Here is a 23,766-nt window from a genome sequence, read left to right as displayed (position 1 = left end):
CCTCCAAATCCGTATACGTCTTTTGGGACATGATGGGGGGGATAGTATGCAACCTACACTACAACTACTCCACTCCACTACTACACCGCCTTCTCCTCCTCACAACTCCTTCTCCTCCTCACAACGCCTTCTCCTCCACTACACTCCTTCTCCTCCTCACACGCCTTCTCCTCCTCACAACTCCTTCTCCTCCTCACAACGCCTTCTCCTCCACTACACTCCTTCTCCTCCTCACACGCCTTCTCCTCCTCACAACGCCTTCTCCTCCACTACACTCCTTCTCCTCCTCACAACGCCTTCTCCTCCACTACACTCCTTCTCCTCCTCACACGCCTTCTCCTCCTCACAACTCCTTCTCCTCCTCACAACGCCTTCTCCTCCACTACACTCCTTCTCCTCCTCACAACGCCTTCTCCTCACAACGCCTTCTCCACCACACACGCCTTCTCCTCCTCACAACGCCTTCTCCACCACACACGCCTTCTCCTCCACTACACTCCTTCGCCTCCTCACAACGCCTTCTCCTCCTCACAACGCCTTCTCCACCACACACGCCTTCTCCTCCACTACACTCCTTCTCCTCCACTACACTCCTTCTCCTCCACTACACTCCTTCTCCTCCACTACACTCCTTCTCCTCCTCACAACGCCTTCTCCTCCTCACAACGCCTTCTCCACCACACACGCCTTCTCCTCCACTACACTCCTTCTCCTCCTCACAACGCCTTCTCCTCCTCACAACGCCTTCTCCTCCTCACACGCCTTCTCCTCCTCACAACGCCTTCTCCTCCACTACACTCCTTCTCCTCCTCACAACGCCTTCTCCTCCTCACAACGCCTTCTCCACCACACACGCCTTCTCCTCCTCACAACGCCTTCTCCACCACACACGCCTTCTCCTCCACTACACTCCTTCTCCTCCTCACAACGCCTTCTCCTCCTCACAACGCCTTCTCCACCACACACGCCTTCTCCTCCACTACACTCCTTCTCCTCCTCACAACGCCTTCTCCTCCTCACAACGCCTTCTCCACCACACACGCCTTCTCCTCCACTACACTCCTTCTCCTCCTCACAACGCCTTCTCCTCCACTACACTCCTTCTCCTCCTCACAACGCCTTCTCCTCCACACAACGCCTTCTCCTCCACTAACGCCTTCTCCTCCACCACACGCCTTCTCCTCCACTAACGCCTTCTCCTCCACTAAACTCCTACTCCACACACTTCGCACTTAAAAGTGCGGTTTGGGGGGAAAGGGAATACAGATGATGGGGGGGATAGTACAGGGAAGTGGGATTACACTGGGAGGGGATGGAGGATGGGTGTAGTAGTTGTTTGCACTTTTTTCACAGGACAGATCCTAAACCCTCTGCTCTCCAACACTACCAAACGCAGAATGGCGGCGTTGGAGAGCATGGAGGGTGTTAGATCTGCCCTCCACAGTCACTGATCGCTGTGATTGGCCAGTCTGTACAGACGGGCCAATCACAGCGATCTACATCACAGGACCAATCAGATCGGTCCTGTGATGTCAGAGGGGGACGTCCCCTCTCGATCCCAGCATGCTCCGGGGTTTTAACCCCAGAGCCGCCAGCCTGCAGCCTCCGATCGCTGCAATTGGCCGTCTGTAAAGACGGGCCAATCGCAGCGATCGACATCACAGGACCGACATGACAGGTCCTGTGATGTCAGAGGGGGGATGTCCCCTAGCGATCCCGCCAGGTTTCGGCGGTCGGTCATCCCGTCTTGCGACGGGATGACCGAATTTGTACACGTTGCGCCGCTGGCGGATATATCCGCCATCGAGCGCTAACTCACTGCGCTCGATGGCGGATATATCCGCCGCGGAGCGCTAAGGGGTTAAACCTAATGATAGAAGGCAATGCCTGGAATTTGAGATAGACAAAGAGGTTTGTTGATAACTTGATGTTCTTATGGACAGAGGCAAGTCTACCTTTAGGACAAGTCCTTATGCCAAATCTCAAGTTGAACAGTAGGCAATTGCCATCAACTGGTGAAACCACTCATATTGACTCATTTGTCGATTTAATGACTGCTGAGCTGAACAGTCTTAATCCCTTGGATATCACTAATAATATTAAATCCAATGAGAGTTTGGCACTCAGAACACTTGAAAAAGGTATCATAATAAAGCCTTCACATAAAGACGGGAATATTGTTGTGAGGAATAGGGATGACTATGTTGTTATGTATCAATCAATGCTCAATAATTCTGACTGCTATTGCCCTTTGAGATATAATCCAACCTTTGATTTTAAAGAGGAACTGAGACAGATTTTACAGGAGGCCAGGGATAATAAGTTTTTAAGCAAACAACAATTTGACTTCATGGTCCCTAAATTTCTTATCACTGCGACATTTTATGAGCTACCAAAGGATCACAAGAGTTATCCATCACTATGTGGCAGACCGATAGTGTCAGGGATTAACAACTTGACCCAAAATTCCTTTTGTGACATCACTGCCCTCCTATGTATGTACATTCAACCACAGATGTTTCTTGCGAAATAAGAATAACTATATTTATTGATCCCAAATTACAAGGGATATGAGGTGGTTTGGTCCTACCTGCGGCCTAAAGGGACTCAATTCAGAGGGCACAATGATTACATTCCTTGACTGTTACAATTTATCTTGAAGAAGAACATATTTCTCTTTGTTTGCCTTAACATATGAAAATCTGTACCTAAGGTGGTGGGAGAGGGAAGCGGTTTCCTCTGAGAATTTGACTCATTGGTCATTGCTGTTATTAGTATGGCTCAGATACATTGACAACATGCTCATCATCCTGACCTCCACAGAGTTTGATTTTAATAACTTTGTGAATGCACGGAATAATAATAAGCTGGGCCTACGATACCCCAGTGAGATCCATGAAAGTGATCTGGGTTTCTTAGATCTCAATATAACTAAAACCGCAGAAGGCCGTCTTCAATCAAAGAATCATAGAAAGGAGACGGCAACAAATAATCTACTTCAGTGGGATAGCTGCCACTCAACCTCATTTGGCGTTTCCCAAATGTATTGTTCAAAACGCTGAACAATACGCCAGGAGCAGAGAGTGTTTGATAGTTCCAAAGGACAAACAAATGGGTGATAATATCACTCGCCTGGCTGGGACATGTGACTCCCACCAAGTCAGCCCTGGACCTTTTGAGAAAGTTTGAGAAAGTTCTTCAGGAAGACCATGACATTAGGCATTGCATTATGGAGTCATCAACAGTCACCTGAAACCCCTACAAAGGACCACCATAAGGGTAAATGTCAAGAAACCAGGCAACTACAGTTGCGGCAATTGTACAGCATTTCCATTAATACATACAAGATGTCAAGTTACCAGTGCAGCAATGGGCAAGGTGTATGAAATCCAGGACTTTGTAGCAATATGGGGGTTGTCTATCTACTAACTTGTCCCTGCACACATAATTATGTGGGGAAAACCAATAGACAGTTTAGGAACCACATCTTTCAATGATATTGCAACCACTGAGTTTTTAATGTTCTATTTCTCAACAATTATCCACTATGGGTTATATCTGCTTTCACCTTTTATTGGGTACGTGGCTAGCAGATAATGAAAGCCTTCATCCTTGATTCTTATACTGATGTTATCTTATAAGTGTACATCACTTATAAGAGTGTGGTTTCTCCCCCAATTTGCTATCTGCTTAGTAGCCATCATAGATTTCTTCATAGTGGCTCAAGTCAAGGTAGCAAAACACCAGTATGGAGCTCAGTGGGAAATATCCTACCCCTGGAGTTCCATCTTTCTGTGTCTGATACCTCCCCTTCTGCAGCTCCCCCTGTTTGTCAGCTTAGCATGATGACTTTGCTGTTTTTCTGCGCATGAAAAATAGTTCCTTAGTTTCGGCTCTCATTCATGGTTGTTACGGGGGTTGGCACATGCACAGTGGGCCAAGTGTATGTATGGCACGTCCTTACAGGGGGAGTGTCCTTTCAGGGGTTTGGAACAAGCTGATGGCACTTATTGGTCAGTGCCAATCACAAACCCACAATGGGGTAGTTGGTCTGAGTTCATCACTGCCATTAATGCGGGAGCCTGTATGCTATATCCTATGTCAAATAATGTGTTAGACAGTGTGATTTGCTCAAAGAATGAGATAGGGCTGAAGTTCTAGGAAGTTTATCTGCCCCGGATGATGAAGGTTCTATTCAGAAATGTGTAGAGCTAGTAACATGAGGATCAGCAAGACTTGTGACACTACAGTCATGGGCATAAGTTTTGAGAATGACACAAATATTATATTTTCACATGATCTGTTGCACTCTGGTTTTTATGTGTGATTGTCAGATGTTTTTATCACATACAGAAATACAAGTGCAATCATGTTATGAGTAACAAAAGGTTTTATTGACAGAATGAGTTAATGCAGCAAATCTATATTTGCAGTGTTGACCCTTCCACTTCAGGGCCTCTGCAATTCTCCCTGGCATGCTCTTAATCAACTTCTGGACCAAATCCTGACTGATAGCAGTCCATTTTTGCACAATCAATGCTCGCATTTTGTCACAATTTGTTGGTTTTTGTTTGTTCACCCGTCTCTTAATGATTGACCACAAGTTCTCAATGTGATTAAGATCTGGGGAGTTTCCAGGCCATGGTCCGAAATCTCTATGTTTTGTTCCCTGAGTCATTTAGTTATCACCTTTGCTTTATGGCAAGGTGCTCCATCATGCTGGAAAAGGCATTGTTGATCACCAAACTGCTCTTGGATGATAGGGAGAAGTTGCTCTTGGAGGACATTCTGGTACCATTCTTTATTCATGTATGTGCTTTTTAGGCAAGACTCTGAGAGAGCCGATTCCCTTGGTTGAGAAGCAACCACACACATGAATGGTTGCAGGATGCTTTACAGTTAGCATGAGACAAGGTTGGTGGTATCGCTCACCTTGTCTTCTCCGAACAAGTTGTTTTCCAGATGTTCGAAACAATCAGAAAGGGGATTCATCAGAAAAAATGACTTTACCCCAGTCCTCAGCAGTCCACTCCCTGTAACTTTTGCAGAATATCAGTCTGACCCTGATGTTTTTTCTGGAGAGAAGTGGCTTCTTTGCTGCCTTCCTTGACACCAGGCCTTGCTCCAAGAGTCTCCGCCTCACAGTGCGTGCAGATGCACTCACACCTGCATGCTGCCATTCCTGAGCAAGCTCTGCACTGCTGGTAGCCCAATCTCGAAGCTGAAACACTTTTAAGAGGTGGTCCTGGCGCTTGCTAATCCTTTTTGGGCGCCCTGGAGCCTTTTTGGCAACAATGGAACCTCTCTCCTTGAATTTCTTGATGATGCGATAGATTGTTGACTGAGGGGCAATCTTTCTAGCTGCGATGCTCTTCCCTGTTAGGCCAGTTTTGTGCAGTGCAATGATGACTGCAAATGTTTCTTTAGAGATAACCATGGTTAACAGAAGAGAAACAATGATGTCAAGCACCAGCCTCCTTTTAAAGTGTCCAGTGGTGTGATTCTTACTTAATCATGACAGATTGATCTCCAGCCCTTTCCTCATCAGCACCCATACCTGTGTTACTGGAGCAATCACTGAAATGATATTAGCTGCTCCTTTTAAGGCAGGCCTCCAATGAAGTTGAAATGTGTTTTGGGGGATAAAGTTCATTTTCTAGGAAATTAAATGCTGTTAAGCTGATCACTCTTTATAACATTCTGGAGTATATGCAAATTGTCATTATATAACCTGATGCAGTAGACTTTGTAAAAATTAACATTTGTATCATTCTCAAAACTTATGGCCATGACCGTAATGAGGGTAAGTGAGAGATAGCTGTAGTGTAGGCCAGGCGAGGTATTATGCTGTATTAGACATTACCTACCTTAAGCTATCCAGTGTAGTTTTTTTGTTTATGACCCCTAACTCCTTAAAAGTTAAGTGCAGGCTTAGCACCCCTATTCAGCCCCTTGCACACTGCTAGCATAGTGCTATAAGCAACAAAGGGGCCAAGTAGGATCAGATTCACCCAAGGATTCTGATTTTGGGGTAAATCCTACTCTGCCTATTCACGTCCTAATCGTGTTTTGACACAATAATTAGGAAGCCAATAGGCATTGCAGTGGAGCCAAACAGTAAAATCAGTCAAATGAGATGAGAAATAATGGCTTGTTCAATTTATATTCTTTGGACAATAGTTGTGCTATTTCTCAAAGCAAACCCTTTTTTGTTCTCTCTTACCCTAAGCTCTATGGAGCTATTGAATGTGTGGTATGGTATGGAGAAGTGGTAACAACGGGATGTAACAGCTTTACTATTAAATCCACAGGCTCTTTTCAACATTTCAAATTGAAGGTGAGAAATCATTGAGTTTTCCAGTGCTGTAAACATATCATTTTGGATAAATAATTCATTTGACTGCAATTTCCTTTATAATAAATGTTGCTGACAGGTTAAAGACGCACAGGCAGTTGTGTAATATACTTCGCTCTTGCACTGTAATTTGAAAGTGTCTGACCACTTTGCTGGAGCTGTTAATGAGAGCTTCTTTGTATTTGCTGTGGCTCTTCCACTTGAGCAGTTTCTTGGTAATTACATATGAGAAAGCCCTTGTAGAGATTTCAAATCACTGTTTCAGAATTTCATTGTTAAGTACAAATGTCAGAGACAGGTCCCATCTCAAGGTATTTAAATAGAGAAAACACTATGATGTTTTAACTATATCATATAGAGTCTTTTCACATATAATGAAGAATCTTTCTCAGGTAGGAGAATTTGCACTGCTCCCACAGAGTGCACCAACTTTTTTTTATGTGCACCTTTAACATAGATCATGCAACACAATTCTGTCAGGTAGTGCATGATAAATGTGGCACCAACTGTGCACCAGAACCTTTAGGGCCAAATTTTGTGTTGCATCGGGTGTAGTGCAGCCTTAAATACATTTGCAAGCAATGTATCACGCAAAGTCAGACAGAAAACTGGTGCAGGGGCTTTTAAAAGATTTGTTTGTACTTTTTGTTTTTCATTAGTCATTAAATGAATGACTCACTATTCTTTCCTCCTATTTCACTAGATTTATTGCTGTTTCAGAAATTACATATGGTGGAAGACAGGGTGACATCTACAATGTTGTCCTTGTTCATTCTGCCTTTGCTAAAAGCATTAGACATGAGATTAGTATGGTAGATAGGTAATAACTTTGTCATTCCATTGTTAAGGACTGCTAAATGCACTATATAAATTGTGTATCCTTACAGACTAAAGGCTATTTCATTGTCAGCAGTTGCATTTAAACTGGGAAAGAGGAGACCAAATGGACTCTCAAAATGACTTTCAGTATGAGTTAAGATTTTAGTCAGTTCTAAAAGTTCTTCCAAAACTAGTTACATGTGTAAAGACATAAAGAATGCGCTGCATTGTTTGAAGGAAATCAAACACTTTGGGCTGTGGCTGTTACAGGTCCCTGAAATCCGTTGTAATATACCCCCTTCCCCTACCATGGCGGCACAGAGCTAATACTTTCTGATGCCATGATATAACAGCAGGCAGAAGAAGGAGGGAGACCCAAAAGAGCAGTGGGTGTGCTACAAAGTCTTCTGTGTATCAGCAGGATGAGCTCTGCTGGCCACCTCTGGATCCTTTGGGCTTCATTTGCTTAAAGTTAAAAGTAAATTTTTACCTAGAGTACAGGAGAATTGCTTCTTATAAATATATGAATGCATCCATGCTGTTATCATATGTGATAACAGCCAAAATGACTGGTAGATTTCCTTTAAAAACAATCTACAATATTGATTGTTATTCAAAATATAAGCAATACACAATTACACGCACAGAGTAGTGATTCCAAGTATTTATAAGATACCCATAAATCCCAAGGCACATACATTTTGGGAAATGAAAAACGTATTTCACGTCGTAATATCAGTTATGAGTGCACTCCCATGGATGACCCAAAACTCTTCCTATTCCTATAGCGGGTTGGCTATATAGTGTGAACAGGCTGGCTATATACTACGGGCTGGCTATATACTATGGGGTTGTCTGCCTATATACTATGAGCAGACTGGCTATAAACTAGGGGGCTGGCTGGCAGGCACATTGGGCTTGCTGACTATGTACTATGGGATGGCTTGCTATATACTTTGGGTGGGCTTGCTGTATACTATGGGGCTGGCTATATACTGGGGATGGCTGGCTATATACTATTGAAATGGCTGGCTATATACAATGGGGCTGGTTGGCTATATAATGGGGACTGACTGGCTATATACTGGGGCTGGCTAGCTATATACTATAGGGCTGGCTAACTATTTGCTAGGGGGCTGGCTATATATTTTGAACTGGCAGACTAAATACTATGGGGCTGGGGGATTCAGGTTGGCTTATTGTCGAGAATATACGGATGTTACAGGATAAAGTACCTTTCAAAGACATTAAGAAATTTTCTCAATCGATTAAGGTTAAGTATTCCATCTCATTATATGTTGGTTGGGTGGTTGCATAAGTCTTTTCCCTATATGGAGAGGCTTTTACTATGAAATATACTGTACATTAGAGTTGGGTGGTTATTTCAGATTTTGCAGGTTCAGGTCATGTTTCTTCTATCAACCTTAATACTAAAGATTGTATCCAAACAAAATCAAGATGGTAAATGAAATAAAAATGGTGGCTTGTAGATATCACTGTTGCATCGTCCTTGCAGAGCTGAACTAATCCAACAATGGACAACATCTGCAAAGAGCCTGTATTCAAATTTAAAGAGAGACCCTAGATATATCTATAAATATAGAAGTGTTCTGGAGGCTTCAGTTTGCATGAATGACTAGCACACTCAAGATTTATGTGAAATGGTAATAAAACACATCTGTTCCAGTCCAAACAGCCAGAGGAGGCCGAAACATTGCTGTGCAATGTAATACAACTGTCAATCAATGACTGTATTTCTGGCAGCACTATCCTGCATTTCCGCTTTGGCATTCATACAAGATGTTCTCCATTGTATATGTAAATCTACAATAAACTTCACAGTATTTATATAGTAACTGTCTATATCTTCAAGTGCCAGACAGTGAGGGAGATCAAAAGAAAATGCATGAGCTACTTTATCCTCTATGTTCATACTTTCCAACATATTTCATGTTAATATGATTAGTAGTTAAAACTTTTATAGGCAAGAAGACATATTAGCGGTGGAATGTCCGCATCGCAGATTCCACAATAATTCCAGTCATGCCAAAAAACAACTGGAAAGGTTTCTATCCTGATCTTCACTGGTGGAAGTGGAATTCAACTATGGCCTTACAAAGGAAGAAATCTGCAATAAAGATAATAGTAATTGACCAACAGCAGAATGAAAGCCTGCAATGTAAATCTATGTATGCAGCATATGGATGAGATTTCTGTTAATCCCATCCATCCATCTATACTGTGACTGTAAATCACAGTACATTAGGTGATACTATGTTTCTGGTCTTACGGAAATGTTTCCATTATATTATTGTAAACTATGATTGGTCAGATCAATTATTATGAGGAGTATAATCAAGCCAACACCAAATCTAAAAGAGATCAATAAGAAACATAGATCGAACAAGTGAGCATATAATATTTTGTTATGTCATACTCATATATATCCTGCATTTACCCATGAAATACAATGCAAAACGTATGCACTGTAATTTATACAATCAAGCTTATTCAATGAATTCAGATCGTTAAAATATGCATGTATAGGCTGATTTATTATGCCCTATTACAGGAAATAGACATGCTATGCCAACTGGCTACCTGCCACCGTCATTGCTGCATCAATAGACTACATTAAATGCATGAGCAGTGACTACCATTAGACATATGGAAATAGAGCAATTCCATTAATATCTGCTTTGTATTTTTGCTAACTATGGAAATAATTTTAATCAATACCTGGGACAATAGTAAAGAATGTGAACTGGAAAATAATTAATAAGTAGTTGCCATTATAGAATTGTAAAGACATCTTCTAATAAACCATTAAAATGTTTATATCTTATATTTAAATATGATCATACGTTCATATCTGCAAAAATTTAGTTATATGTTTCATATCATATTTAAAATAGTCCACATTAAAGGTTTCTGCTTTTCAGGTTATACACCAGGGGTAGGGAACCTATGGCTCGGGAGCCAGATATGACTCTTTTGTTGGCTGTATCTCGCTCTTAGACAGATCTTTATAGTGATGGCTGCTGTATGTCTGTTAGACTGATCACTGGACACAGACAGCGATGTTACCGCTGTCTATGTCTTTTGTACGACCCAGGTGTCATGGCCGCCATTGTCTAAGCCAGAGAAGAGCGTGGGAGCGATGAGGAACTGGCTGTAGGGAGTGCAGGTAGGTATTTTTTGCTGTGGCTACCTATCTACTGGGAGTATGTGCTGTGGCTATCTATCTACTGGGGGACATGTGCTATGGCTACCTATCTACTTGGGGGCATGTGCTGTGGCTGCCCATCTACTGGAAGTATGTGCTGGGGCTGCCTATTTACTAGGAGTATGTGCTGGAGCTACCTATCTACTAGGGGTATGTGCTATGGCTACCTATATACTGGGGGACATGTGCTATAACTACCTATATACTGAGGGACATGTGCTTCGGCTACCCATCTATGAGGGTATCTGCTGGGACTACCTTTCTACTGGGTGGCATGTGGTAGGTGTCAGGATTTGGAGTAGTGAACCCCCTGGAACACCGCAGACAATAATGTAAGCCGACACTTGAGACCAGAATATAAGTGCCACCAGTTTTTCACCAGAGCCCGCCGCAAATCAGGTTGATCTTGCCGCGGTGTGGTACAACCAGGTCGTTCCACAGGTGCGACTTGTCCACGGTGGTAGCCAAGGTCGAGGTACAGGATCACTAGGCATTTTTGTGGTCAGGAACAGGGAGACGGTCAAGGCAGGCGGCAATGATGCAAGGTCGGGGACGGAGCATGAGGTCAGGGCTGCCAGCGAAGCAGCACAATCAGGAACAGGTCTGGGGTCACAACGGGAGGTTAACACTTGGGAAGGAAACACTGTGGAAAGCTTCCTCATAGGCATGATGCATTAAGATCCGGCGGGGAATGCTGGGAGCCGCCGGTCTTTATAGGAACCTGGGAAGTGAGCAGCGCGAATCAGCGGTGCACTGGCCCTTTAAATCTGTGAGTGCTGGGGCACGCGCTGGCCAGCTGGGTTGGGGGCCGGAAAGTGGTGAGTTGAGTGAGCTCGGAAAGCTGCGACCCAAGTGTGCCTGCGATTCAAGACGTAGATCTCAGGGGCACCCTTGACACTGGGACTCCCTATCTACTGGGGTGCATGTGGTATGGCTCATACGGAATAACATTTTAAAATACGTGGCGTTCATGGCTCTCTAAAAGGTTCCTGACCCCTGTTATACACCCTTAATTATGGTTATGGACTATTTCAAACATCATATGAAATAAAAGATTGTGATGTGACTTATCACATGCTTCAGACCGGCCAATTACAAACAAGCTGTCCTGCATAATTTGAAAGTACTTAGTTCGATGCAAAGGACTTTTAGTGATGTCACAAGCATGTGACTCATATGAGCCAATTACCAACATGTTCTCCTCTTCTAGCTTCGGTGGGGTGAGCTCATGTCACAACCAGGAAATGCCCACCCTCATCAGAATCAGCTGAATCTGAATTAAATTTTATATATACCCGATATAGTTCAGGCTAGGAAAAAGCCAGTAGCGCACTTTAAGCTTTTACAACATGATTAAGGACACTGAAGTTCTGGCATTTGCACCAGAAGAGTAATTTACACATATTTGATAAAATAATAAGGATGAGGTACAAATATGAGGAGTATAAAAGAAAAGTGAAATAGTACATGGATGGATATAAATAAATTTAATAGATACAACATACTAGGGATGCCCATGTGGGACAACACTCTATGAAACTGAACAGAGAGCAACTTCGTATTTCTGTTTATTAGTAAAAGTTACTTTTTCCCAACTTATTACTTTTATTAAACATTTTATAATGTTCAGACACCTATAACTGGTAAACTAGACAGTGAGCTGACCACGCAGGGTCAATGTGAAAGAAAATAATAGACTCCAATGTTAGAATGGAGGCAATCAGTGGTATAAAGGTTAAAAAAAACAGGCATACAATTATGATAATAGTACCACAGGTAACAACTTCTGCTTAGTTAAGCAGGATATAAATCCAGTACATAATATATGGGAGTAATCTAAACCTAGTCTAAAAGATTATATAAACAAAAGAGGCTGAACAAACAGGGTAGGGAAAAGGAAAGGAGGGGGTTCCACGGGTCCAAGATCCTTCACTTAAGAGCAAGCACTTAAAGTAATCAGAGTCTCACCAATGGCGTCCCATGGAGACCATATATCATGGAATTTTTCCAACTTGCAGGCAGTAAGATATTCCATAGAGCACAGTTGTCTAATTGTACAAGACTAGGTTGAAGGGAGGAGCCATCTTTTAAAAAAAAATAATTGGATCACGGTTTTAGCTACCAAAGACTGCACAGTAGGCTTAAAGCTCTTCAGGGAATCAGAGTGTCGCTGCCTTGCCATCTTTCCAGACTGACAAGTTAAAAGGGAATCCCAAACAGCAAAGGCTTTAACCCACGTCATTGCTGAAGTGTCAACCGTGAGAGATCCTGGTAAGGCTGAAATTGAGAGTCCATATATTCTACCGTGGTATCTGACAGGGTATCAAAATTACATGTTTGGGGGAACCTGGGTAATAGTGACCACAATATCATTGATTTTGTATGACACTTTACTAAGAATGTTAGTGGAAGGGCAACGAACACTCTAAACTTCAGGAGGGTAAATTTCTTACAGCTAAAGCACCCCCAAAAAATGGGACTTTTTTACAAATATTCTAAAAAAGGCCTGTAAGAAACACATACCATATGGGAAAGAGCAAAATAGTTACAAGAATAAAGCCAAATGTAGTGTAAGCTAACTAATAGTGTAAGGAAAGCAATAAGCGAGAAAGATAAGGTGTTTAAGGTGCTAAAACACAAAGGTATCGATGAGGCATTACAGGATTCAAGAGAGAAAAATAAATTCTGTAAAAAGCAGATGAAGGCTGTGGAAATAGAAACTGAAAGAAATTTCGCCAAGCAGAGCAAAAATAATCCCAAATTATTTTTCACGTGTACAAATGTGAAGAAACTAAAACTGAGAGTGTAGTTCCTCTGAGGAATAACCTGGAGGTAATGTTGGGAAGAGATGAGGAGAGGGAAAGTCTAATAAACGTCACCTTCTCGACCGTCTTTACTCAACAAAATCCCTTGGTGGAAGACACGATGAGGAAGTTTGAGGCAGTGCCAAAAAGTCCATAGCCTGCAGTGAGGGAGGCTGCGTAGTAACTAGGGACGCAGCATGTGGTGAAGATATATCATAGTATCATAGTATAATGGTAAAACGGTTAGAAAAAGACATCATCCCATCAAGTCCAACCTATAGGTTATATTGCGATGATCCAGCAGGCAAAATCCCTGCAAGGCTGATGCCAATTGGCCCAAAGAAGTGAAAAACTCCTTCCCAACCTCTAATATGGCAGTCAGAATAACTGCCTGGATCAACAGAAACTACTAGTAAAAAGTTTTATTTCTATACAATGTGATATTATAGCTCTCCGGAAAGGCATCCATGTACCTCTTGATTTATCAGCTATTACAACATCTTATGAAAGAGAGTTTCATAGTCTCACGGCTTGCACAGTAAAGAACCTTTGTCTATGGCAAAAGTAGAACTGCCTGTACTCTAGGCAAAAAAAGGATTCCCTCTTTTTCTGGCCACAGGCCTAGGCATGAAGAGAACTTGTACTGACCATTCAGATAATTGTAACTTGTAATGAGGTCTCCCCTCTTAATTTTTTTGTAAGCTAAATAGCCCCAAGTTTAGTAATCTTTTATTGTGTTCTAGTGTCCTCCTTCCCAACAGTAATCTTGGTTCTACCATGTCCTTTTTATATACTGGTGCCAGAAACTGTACAAAATATTCCATGTGTGATCTGACCAGTGATTTGTTTAAGGGCAAAACTATGTCCTTGTCATGATAATCTATTCCTCTCTTGATACCAATACCCCCAGGTATTTTTCTTCATCAGTTTAACTAAGAAACTTATCATTTAACATGAAAGTATAATTTTTATTTCCTCACCCCAAGTGCTTAACCTTACATTTATCTACATTAAACCTCATCTCCCATTTGTCAGCCCAGGCCTTTAGTTTCACCAAATCCCTCTGTCATGTTATAATATCCTTCTCTGTATTAATTACTTTATAGAGTCACCAGGCCACCATCTTGGATGCAGAGCCCAGAGCTTTGCTGGGTTTATGCAGATATGCTGTGATGGGCTCGGTGGTGGAATGATCAGGAGCAGACGGACATGTGTTTTGGTCAGCTCCCCCTTCCCCCTCTACTATTAATCATGTGGGCACCACTGTGAGTTGCAGAATGTATGCGTATGATGCGGTCATTACTCTCATGAGCTTCTGGACCCCTCCCCCCAGTAAAACTTGATTTAACCTGTTTTTGTAGTTTACTTTTTGACAATTCTTATATTTATGTTACTTCTTTTTGTTTTATAAAGGAACACAAGAATGCCTAGATATGTATTAGAACTGACAACAAAGGTTGGGCTATTGTGCAGTTTTCCTTTTGCAGTTTTTGAAAACGCTGCATAAAAATAGCTGATCATGAGAGACACGGATTTAAGAATGTGATAACAAAGCATCTTTTCATTTCAGTTCAAGGTTACTTGTACAGAAACCTTTTCATTTAACAGTATATTGCAATAATATGTATGTGTCTGAATAGCATAGTGGTATACGCATGATAATTATTCAGGAAGATGCAATTAAGGACTCATAGCTAAATATCTACCTTTTATTTTTTAAAGAAAAAATATGTAAATCATATAGGAATTGACATACATGTCAACTTACTTTCTATCCCACTTATGTCATTAGAACAATAACTTTAAAAAAGAATTTAGCATAAATGCATAGACCATCATAACTGCTATTGTTGAACTTCCTACCATTTATTTGTTATATTTACTTAGAGTACAATACTGTAAGTTGTCACCAATCTATACTCCTGTGTATGGCCAGTTGAAATCATTGGCTATAATAAAGTAATCAATCATATGTGAGTTTGCTGATCAACATGCTTGACTAAACTGGCAGGTCAACAAAGTGTTAAAAACAACAAAGTTGGCTTGCACAAAGTAGAAAATTATCAGCTTATTATAGCAAAAATGCAGATACCTTTTTGCTTGACAACAGTGGAAACACATCTATTATCATCATTATGTTATTAGTCAAATAAAATTTGGAAATGATTGTTGACAATAATTTTTTTTATTTACATTAACCCTCTCTATACATGCCAGCTGACCCCATTTAAGAAAAAAAAAACAAAGTACTCATAGGGGGGCATATATAATAGTTTTGTCTCTCTGTGGTGCATTTTTGAGACATTTGGCAGCTCTTTTTGCGCCGTATGGATGATCCTTTTTACTTGTGATTCATGTTCAGTTTTTCCTATCCTGGCAGGCGCAAAGTTTGGCTTCTTGTTGAGACTTTTTGTTGCAAATGTCTCAAATTCACATTGACTTAATTTGGGATTTAAGGCTGTGTCCTGCATTTTTAATCACTCTAGTCACACCCCAGGGAGATGACAACATATGAGGCTGCGGTCACACGTTGCATTTTGATTGCGTTTTGAAACCTATTACAACAGCTGAGGAGAGGTGATTTGCCTAATTACATTATTGTTAACATTTGCATTTAGAAAACGCGTAGCAAACGCGATGTTAACACATGCGTTAACGTTGCGTTTCTATTGGACGTATACACAGCCAACATATATACGGCGTATATATACGGCCAATGTATACACGCCGTACACCGCAATGGGTGCACGTCACCCTACGGGAGCGGTACAGCGTCCCTATCTGCAGCGTCCCTATATTGCTCCATATATTACTATGGAGAGGGGCAGAGGTGAGCGGCACTCATCCCCTCCTCCTCTCCCCGATGCCAACGTGTGCCCGCCGTGCTACAGTAAGATAGACATGTCCTATGTTTCTACGGGCTACGGAACGGTACTGTGCCGCAAGACCATTGAAGTGTATGGGGGAGGTATATATACGCCGTATATACGTCGGTCGTATATATATGCCCCCAATGTGCCCCATGTGAATCCAGCCTTAGGCTGCATTCACACGGACATGTATTTCTCCAGTCCTGTATCTACAGGCTGTATATCTGTATAAATACGTGACGTTTTTCATCCGTATGCAGCACATATTTAACCCGTATTTTATACATGCCCATAGACTTTTAGGGCATACAGAACTGAAATACGGGAGAAAATAGGACATGCTCTATATTTTTATTCGGCCAGTATACGGTCCGTACACTCCAGTGTCAAAAACGGCAATATAAATGGTTGGACGTATTGTCCATTGAAATGAATGTGGCCGTATGTAACCCGTAAAAAAACGGTATGTATACGGCCGTTTTTATACGTCCGTGTGAATGTAGCCTTACACTGATGCTTTTCAGCTGTTCAGTACTTTTCTGAATGCATGGCATGCATTAGCCATGTGGTCATAAGAGCTTCGCAGTGAGCCATTGTAAAATGTCTTTCTTAGCAAAACAATAGATTTTATTATCTTCTCAAATAAATTTTAGTGGATATATTTAGAAGTCAACATCAGATACTGTACAATTAAAAGTATGCTGTATGTAGCCTTAACTCTCAGTCTCAGTGCATCATTTTCCAAGTGGGAGGTGTGACTTAATCCAATGATGAAGGCTGGTATTTTTACAATCCCCTAAAGCTCTAATGCTTAGCATTCGACTGATACAAGGAATGTAGGTCAATGCCAGCTGTTTGTTAGATATAGGTATTTACATTTTATCTCACTATTAACACATTCCTCTTTGAATCTCACACAGAATGGAAATGGAATCCTCAGACGATTAGAAGAGGAGTAGATTATAATTAAAATTAATTAGTGGAGTGGTGTAATAAAGGCTTCTCCAGGAGCGTGAATAGATGTATTATATAGGGAAAGCAACAGGGTTTACTAGCACAAAAAATGTGTGATTATTTTAAAAGTCTGTGTGGTTCTCCTCTACCAAAACTGGCTTTAAAGATTCCCTTCATGATACATTGGCCCCAATGTGTTCTGATATTTAAAAGAAATCTACCATAAAAATCAAGCATGATGCACCAATGACACTTACTGATAGAACCAGGCACCTTTACTCTGGGACTATTCTTATATTTATTATCCATGGCCTCCTTCAAATCAACTTTTAAAATTATGCTAATGAGCCAGAAGGGCTCTGGGGGTGGTGCCCGAACCCATCCGTGCTGTAGCTTCACAGGTTGTTACACTATATAGAAACACTTCCTCCCACTGTGAGATTACAGCAGTCAGAGGGAGGCAGAAAGTGCTGAGGGATCAGGTGGAATGGGGAGACATTTTGAGAAATAAGGCCCATAGACTTCTTTTTAAAGGTATACTGAAGTATAGGATAGACCTATAGCAGACGTTGCATCATGTAGATGCTAACCTATTATAGCTGATAATATGTTAATGATTTGAAGAATAAAGAAATGTATTGATTTCTGTACAATAGAAGAGTTTCCACAGAGAATATGTTAGATATCTTCCTTTCCTCTACATCTTGTTCACAGCTTTTTCAGTTCAGTAGCAGAAGAGATAAGTGAAAGCAGGAGAGGCACTTGACCATGCAGAAAATCTAAGATGACTCATCGAATAAGAGTTCCTAAGAAAACATTTCCTCCTTGTAAAAATGAAATAACCCTGACCATATTTATCCTTATTGGAATTTCCCAAATCTGACTATCCTCTGTGAACTGTATTGCAGCTGGGATTTCTTGCTGCGTGGTTGTAACGGATTGATCATATGAGGACTTACTCAATATGAAAACCCCAGCATCATGCTGTTTAGAAAAAACTCATCCAAATACATATAGAATGAATGGTGTACTTATAGAGGATGCAGATGTCTAAGACACCGGTATTATTTGTGAAACATGTTACTGTGGGTAAGTGGGGTACCCTGTTACAGATTTAGTACTTGCAAGGCCAGAATAAGGGTGGTAGAGGCTGAGACCAAAATGGAGGGGTCAGGGTTTAGTCGGTTAGTAGATGGCGGAAAGACAAGAAGTTCAGTCTTAGAAAGATTAAGTTTCAAGAAGAGAGAGGACATGATGTTAGAGACAGAAGAGAGACAATCACTAGTGTTCTGGATTAAGGCAGGGCTGACATTATGTTCAGAAGTATATAGCTTGGAGTCATCAGCATAAAGATGATACTGAAACCAAATCTGCTGATGGTTTGTCCAATGGGGACAGTATAGAGGGAAAAGAGAAGAGGACCTAGGACTGAACTCTGAGGAACCCCAACACAGAGGAAAAGGAGACACTGAAAGTGCAGTCAGAGAGATAGGAAAAAAAACAAGAGTGCAGTGTTCTTTAGGCAAATAGAGAGAAGCATCCTGAGGAGAAGCTGGTGGTCCACAGTATCGAACGCCGCCGATAGATCCAGAAGAATGAGGGGAGAATAGTCACCTTTAAATTTAGCAGAGAAGAGACTTTCAATAATAATATACATTACTGCTGCTGCAAAACCTCATAATGCACACCTTGGCTATTGCAAAGCCTCACAATATACACCTCAGCTGCTGCAGGTCCTCATAATACACACCTCAGCTACTGCAGAGCCTCATAATACTCATCTTAGCTGCAGTGGAGCTTCATAGTGTACAGTACAGCTGCTGCAAAACCTTATAATGCACACCTCAGCTGCTGCAAAACCTCTTTATACACACCTCAGCTGGTGTGAATTAGAGCCATCAGGACTATGAGAATCACTCTCCACGCCTATGTAATGGCGGTTACAGGAGCATTATGTGACTGCCTTGCTCACACATCTGCAGGGTCAGATTATATGAAAGGCTCCAGTGACCCCAAATATTATAACTTAGATATGCATATCTAAAAAAGATTCTTTTTAATGACTGGTGCATCTAGTTTATCTGTATGGCCTTGTTAATAGTGAGAGATATAGCCCATACCAGCATTGATATCTTTATATGAGGGAGAAGACTGAGTAGCGATGCTTTTGTCCTCCTGTGTGATGGGAAATTAACCAGAGTTACCTAGCAACACCTGTCATACTGACTTAGAGAGGAAAAAAGAGCATTTTATCTCACATAGCTCCTAATCATTATTTGTAAGGCTGTTAATGATAAAGGATATGTTTCATACATTCTTGCATGTGTCAGCTGTTGCTTCAGTGAAGAAATCCTCCATTTTCAACTTTGAGAGCTTCTTTGTTGAAAGAGTTAGTCTTTCTTCCGATGGGTGGCAGGGGGCACATGAGTGCTAGTGAGAATGATAAAGGTAATTTAGCTGTGTTCTTTGTGTGTGGGTGGCAGCTCAATGCTACATAGGTGACTAGAAGAACGTTGGAAAATACACAGTTTATTTTTTTATGTATTGATCACACAAAAGCTGGAAATGAGAACATTTTCTGTTTCTCTGGCATTCCCAAACGGCAGAAACTCTCATTAGAGGCTGGAAATATTGAGTGTAGGTGTTACAAGAAATCATTATTGTGCTCTCTGTTAGGAACCCCGCTGTTCTATAGTATAGTTTTACCAAGATGCACAATGTACACACGGGGGGTTACTCTGAAAACATTATTATTTTTTTTCTTTCACTTTATTTTGTTTAACAAGTCCACAAATGATGTATTGTTGATGTCTTACATAGATTCAATTCATCAAGTATTAAAACTGTACGTTCTCGTGTTTCCAGGCATTATTGTGCAATACTGCAGGCCTCCGCTTTAATAATTTGATGCTAAAAGAATAAAAAAAATCATATTGCATTTCATGTATCATATGATACTGTTATTAATAATATAGAATTATAAATAAATAATTGTGGAATACTATTAAATACAATATTAACATATGGTACAATAATACTGACATACAATATACAATATAAATAGGGGAAGATTTGCCTTTATTAGGGATAAAGTTATCCCTAATACAGGGGGATCAATGGAGCATATACACTCACCGGCCACTTTATTAGGTACACCATGCTAGTAACTGGTTGGACCCCCTTTTGCCTTCAGAACTGCCTCAATTCTTCGTGGCATAGATTCAACAAGGTGCTGGAAGCATTCCTCAGAGATTTTGGTCCATATTGACATAATGGCATCACACAGTTGCCGCAGATTTGTAGGCTGCACATCCATGATGCGAATCTCCCGTTCCACCACATCCCAAAGATGCTCTATTGGATTGAGATCTGGTGACTTTGGAGGCCATTTGAGTACAGTGAACTCATTGTCATGTTCAAGAAACCAGTCTGAGATGATTCTAGCTTTATGACATGGCGCATTATCCTGCTGAAAGTAGCCATCAGATGTTGGGTACACTGTGGTCATAAAGGGATGGACATGGTCAGCAACAATACTCAGGTAGGCTGTGGCGTTGCAACGATGCTTAATTGGTACTAAGGGGCCTAAAGAGTGTCAAGAAAATATTCCCCACACCATGACACCACCACCACCAGCCTGAACCGTTGATACAAGGCAGGATGGATCCATGCTTTCATGTTGTTGATGCCAAATTCTGACCCTACCATCCGAATGTCGCAGCAGAAATCGAGACTCATCAGACCAGGCAACGTTTTTCCAATCTTCTACTGTCCAATTTCGATAAGCTTTTGCAAATTGTAGCCTCAGTTTCCTGTTCTTAGCTGAAAGGAGTGGCACCCGGTGTGGTCTTCTGCTGCTGTAGCCCATCTGCCTCAAAGTTTGACGTACTGTGCATTCAGAGATGCTCTTCTGCTTACCTTGGTTGTAACGGGTGGCAATTTGAGTCACTGTTGCCTTTCTATCAGCTCGAACCAGTCTGCCCATTCTCCTCTGACCTCTGGCATCAACAAGGCATTTCCGCCCACAGACTGCCACTCACTGGATGTTTTTTCTTTTTCAGACCATTCTCTGTAAACCCTAGAGATGGTTGTGCATAAAAATCCCAGTAGATCAGCAGTTTCTGAAATACTCAGACCAGCCCTTCTGGCACCAACAACCATGCCACGTTCAAAGGCACTCAAATCACCTTTCTTCCCCATACTGATGTGTTTGGTTTGAACTGCAGGAGATTGTCTTGACCATGTCTACATGGTGCCGCCATGTGATTGGCTGATTAGAAATTACGTGTTAACGAGCAGTTGGACAGGTGTACCTAATAAAGTGGCTGGTGAGTGTAGGTTGAGTATGTTGGCTGCCACTCAGTGGCTTGGCCACTATTTCCAATAGTATTACTAAGATGAAAACAACAAGAGGGTACATGTATGAACATATTCATTTGGGGCACCATTTTCTAATAGATCTTGTTATCCTTGGCTGAGACCCCAACTGATCAGAAAGTTATCTTCTATCCTGGTTAAATTACCAGACATAGAACTATTTGCATCAGCGTTACCTTACAGTACGAGTCTTAGACTGGTACCATAAGGTAACAGTGATGTAAAATGGTCTAAGTAGTATTTGCTTCATTTTTAGTCTCATGCTCTCATTCAGGCTGTTGGAGACAGACAGCTTTAACCCCTTCCCGATGCGCACTTTTTCAGTGCTTCGCTGCTTCCAATATGTCACCAATATGTTCGGCACCGATGACGCCATCATCAGCACTTCAGTCCCTATCTTGTGCCTGGTTGAAAAGCTGTTCTGGCCATGGTGGAGGATGTAATACTGGCACAAGAGGAAGGTACAGGTTTCAGACCAGTATTCAAACCAGTCCCCACACGGTTTGCAAAATGGGTTGCTGGACCAGTGGTCAGGCACTGCAGGTGACACTTTTGGAGGAGTAAGCAGAGTATGAGGAGTCTTCCTCACAGCAGGGTGATACCCAGAGCAGATCACAGGCGTTAATGGAACATGGCTGGGAAGATACCAAGGAGATAGAAGAAACAACTCCCACAAAAGACAGATTGTCCTTGCCTCTTGACAGCCTGGCCCATATGAGCCTCTATATGCTTCAGTACCTGCAAAATGACAACTAAGTTGCCTGGGTAATTACCAATTCCAATTACTGGGTGGTCACTCTGCTGGATCCTCGCTAAAAGGATAGAATAGCATACACACTGGTACTCAGGAATGGACATAGGTTAATAGTCAAAATACTTTTATTATTATCTCAGTATCAAAACAAATTTTGGAGTCTCAAAGGGCCCCCTTTTCAAGTGTAGGGGACTGCTGCTTGGGTAGACTTGCATAGCTTCGGGTCTTCTCTTCAGTCTTCCCAAGTCTTCCTTCTAAAATAAACTTGTAAAATTATGATAATGAATCTGAGGGGCTCTGGAGGGTGTTTCAATGAACAGAACATGTCTCACACAACCCCTTGCTCTCTATCTCCTCCCTCTGCCTGTGTAATCAAGCAGCAGTAGGAAGTGCAGAGGGGAGACCTGTTCTGCTCATTTTAACAAGCAGTGAAAAGATATCACTCAGGGGTTCTGGAAATACCCAACAGAACCCCTCAGACTCATTCGCATAATTTTTAAAGTTTATTTTAGAAGGAAGGAGGCCAGAGATAAGAAAAATAAGACAAATATAAGAAGATTACACAGTCACTGTGCTTGGATCTATGAGTAATGATTTGTCATGCTTGATTTTAATGGTAGATTTTCTTTAATTCTATTGAAGTGGGGGAGTGATGAGAGGCTGAATGACAGCAGCTAGTCTCCTCCAACCAGCTCACTTCTCGTTCTCTGCGGTTTGGAAAAAGGTTATGTGTGATGTAAAAGATTTGGAGCACAGTATCTGAAAAAAAGACAAATCATAAGGTGCTATAAAGAAATTTTAAGGCAAAGATCAAAGCAGAAACATAAAATGTATCTTGATGAAAGTGTTGTAAGCGTTTTAAGAATTGCAACAATTTACAAATGACCATTATGATTATTGTCTATAATAATAATTACTCCTTTATTTATATAGCGCAAACAGATTACGCAGCGCTTCACAGAGCTTTCCAAATCGGTACCTGTCCCCATCTGGCTCACAACCTATGAAACCTACCAGTGTGTTTTGGAATGTGGGAGGACACCGGAGGACCTGGAGGCAACCCATGCAAACACAGAGAGAACATACAAACTCTTTGCAGATGTCGACACTGGGACAAAGATAATAATGGATAAAACAACCAACCAGTTAGTTTTACTCTTCATATCTCTATAACTGAATATCTCCTGAGTTTTGCCATCAGACCTGCAAAAGTGGAAAGGCACCAGAACTGTGCAGATGATGATTTATTTGTTCTATAGTTCCTGACCTTATTAAAGTGGATGTTTAGTTTAGGAGCCGACTCTTATTCTCTTCTGTTTCACGTAGCAATTAGGTCAGGGTCCTGTTAAAAGCCAGGGTCTTTTGTTTTACCAAATACATTTACAGTAAAATGAGAATCCAGCTAATATCTGCGTGTCCCCGCATCCATAGCACTAAGACGGACCTTGCATTGCATCTACTACACAATTCAATTTTTTTCAGAGCTCTTTTGTATAGAACCAGCATGTAGGGAGTAAGAAATAACAATTACTCCTTGTATTATATAAATAATCTACTTTTGCTGCCAACACATCTGCTTAAATAATCTGTGTAGGTTTTCTTGGAAA

The 23,766-nt window shown here is 41.4% G+C and overlaps 1 protein-coding gene across 3 annotated transcripts in view; it reads left to right on the top strand.

Moving 5' to 3' along the window:
* Nucleotides 1-23,766, top strand: part of TMEM200A (transmembrane protein 200A) — a 75,923-nt gene that overhangs the window by 41,395 nt on the left and 10,762 nt on the right. For 2 of the 3 annotated variants that reach the window (XM_072141552.1, XM_072141553.1), the window contains one exon: nt 23,093-23,304. The exons of the other annotated variant lie outside the window; for it this stretch is intronic. The gene's annotated coding sequence lies outside the window, so the exon portion shown is untranslated. The remainder of the gene's footprint in view (nt 1-23,092; nt 23,305-23,766) is intronic. 3 annotated transcript variants of the gene reach the window in all.

This window comes from Engystomops pustulosus, chromosome 3, assembly GCF_040894005.1.
Source record: "Engystomops pustulosus chromosome 3, aEngPut4.maternal, whole genome shotgun sequence".
In the NCBI taxonomy this organism is placed as follows: Eukaryota; Metazoa; Chordata; class Amphibia; order Anura; family Leptodactylidae; genus Engystomops; species Engystomops pustulosus.
The sequence above is the reverse complement of the archived record's forward strand: the minus strand, read 5'-3'. Positions and strand labels throughout refer to the sequence as shown.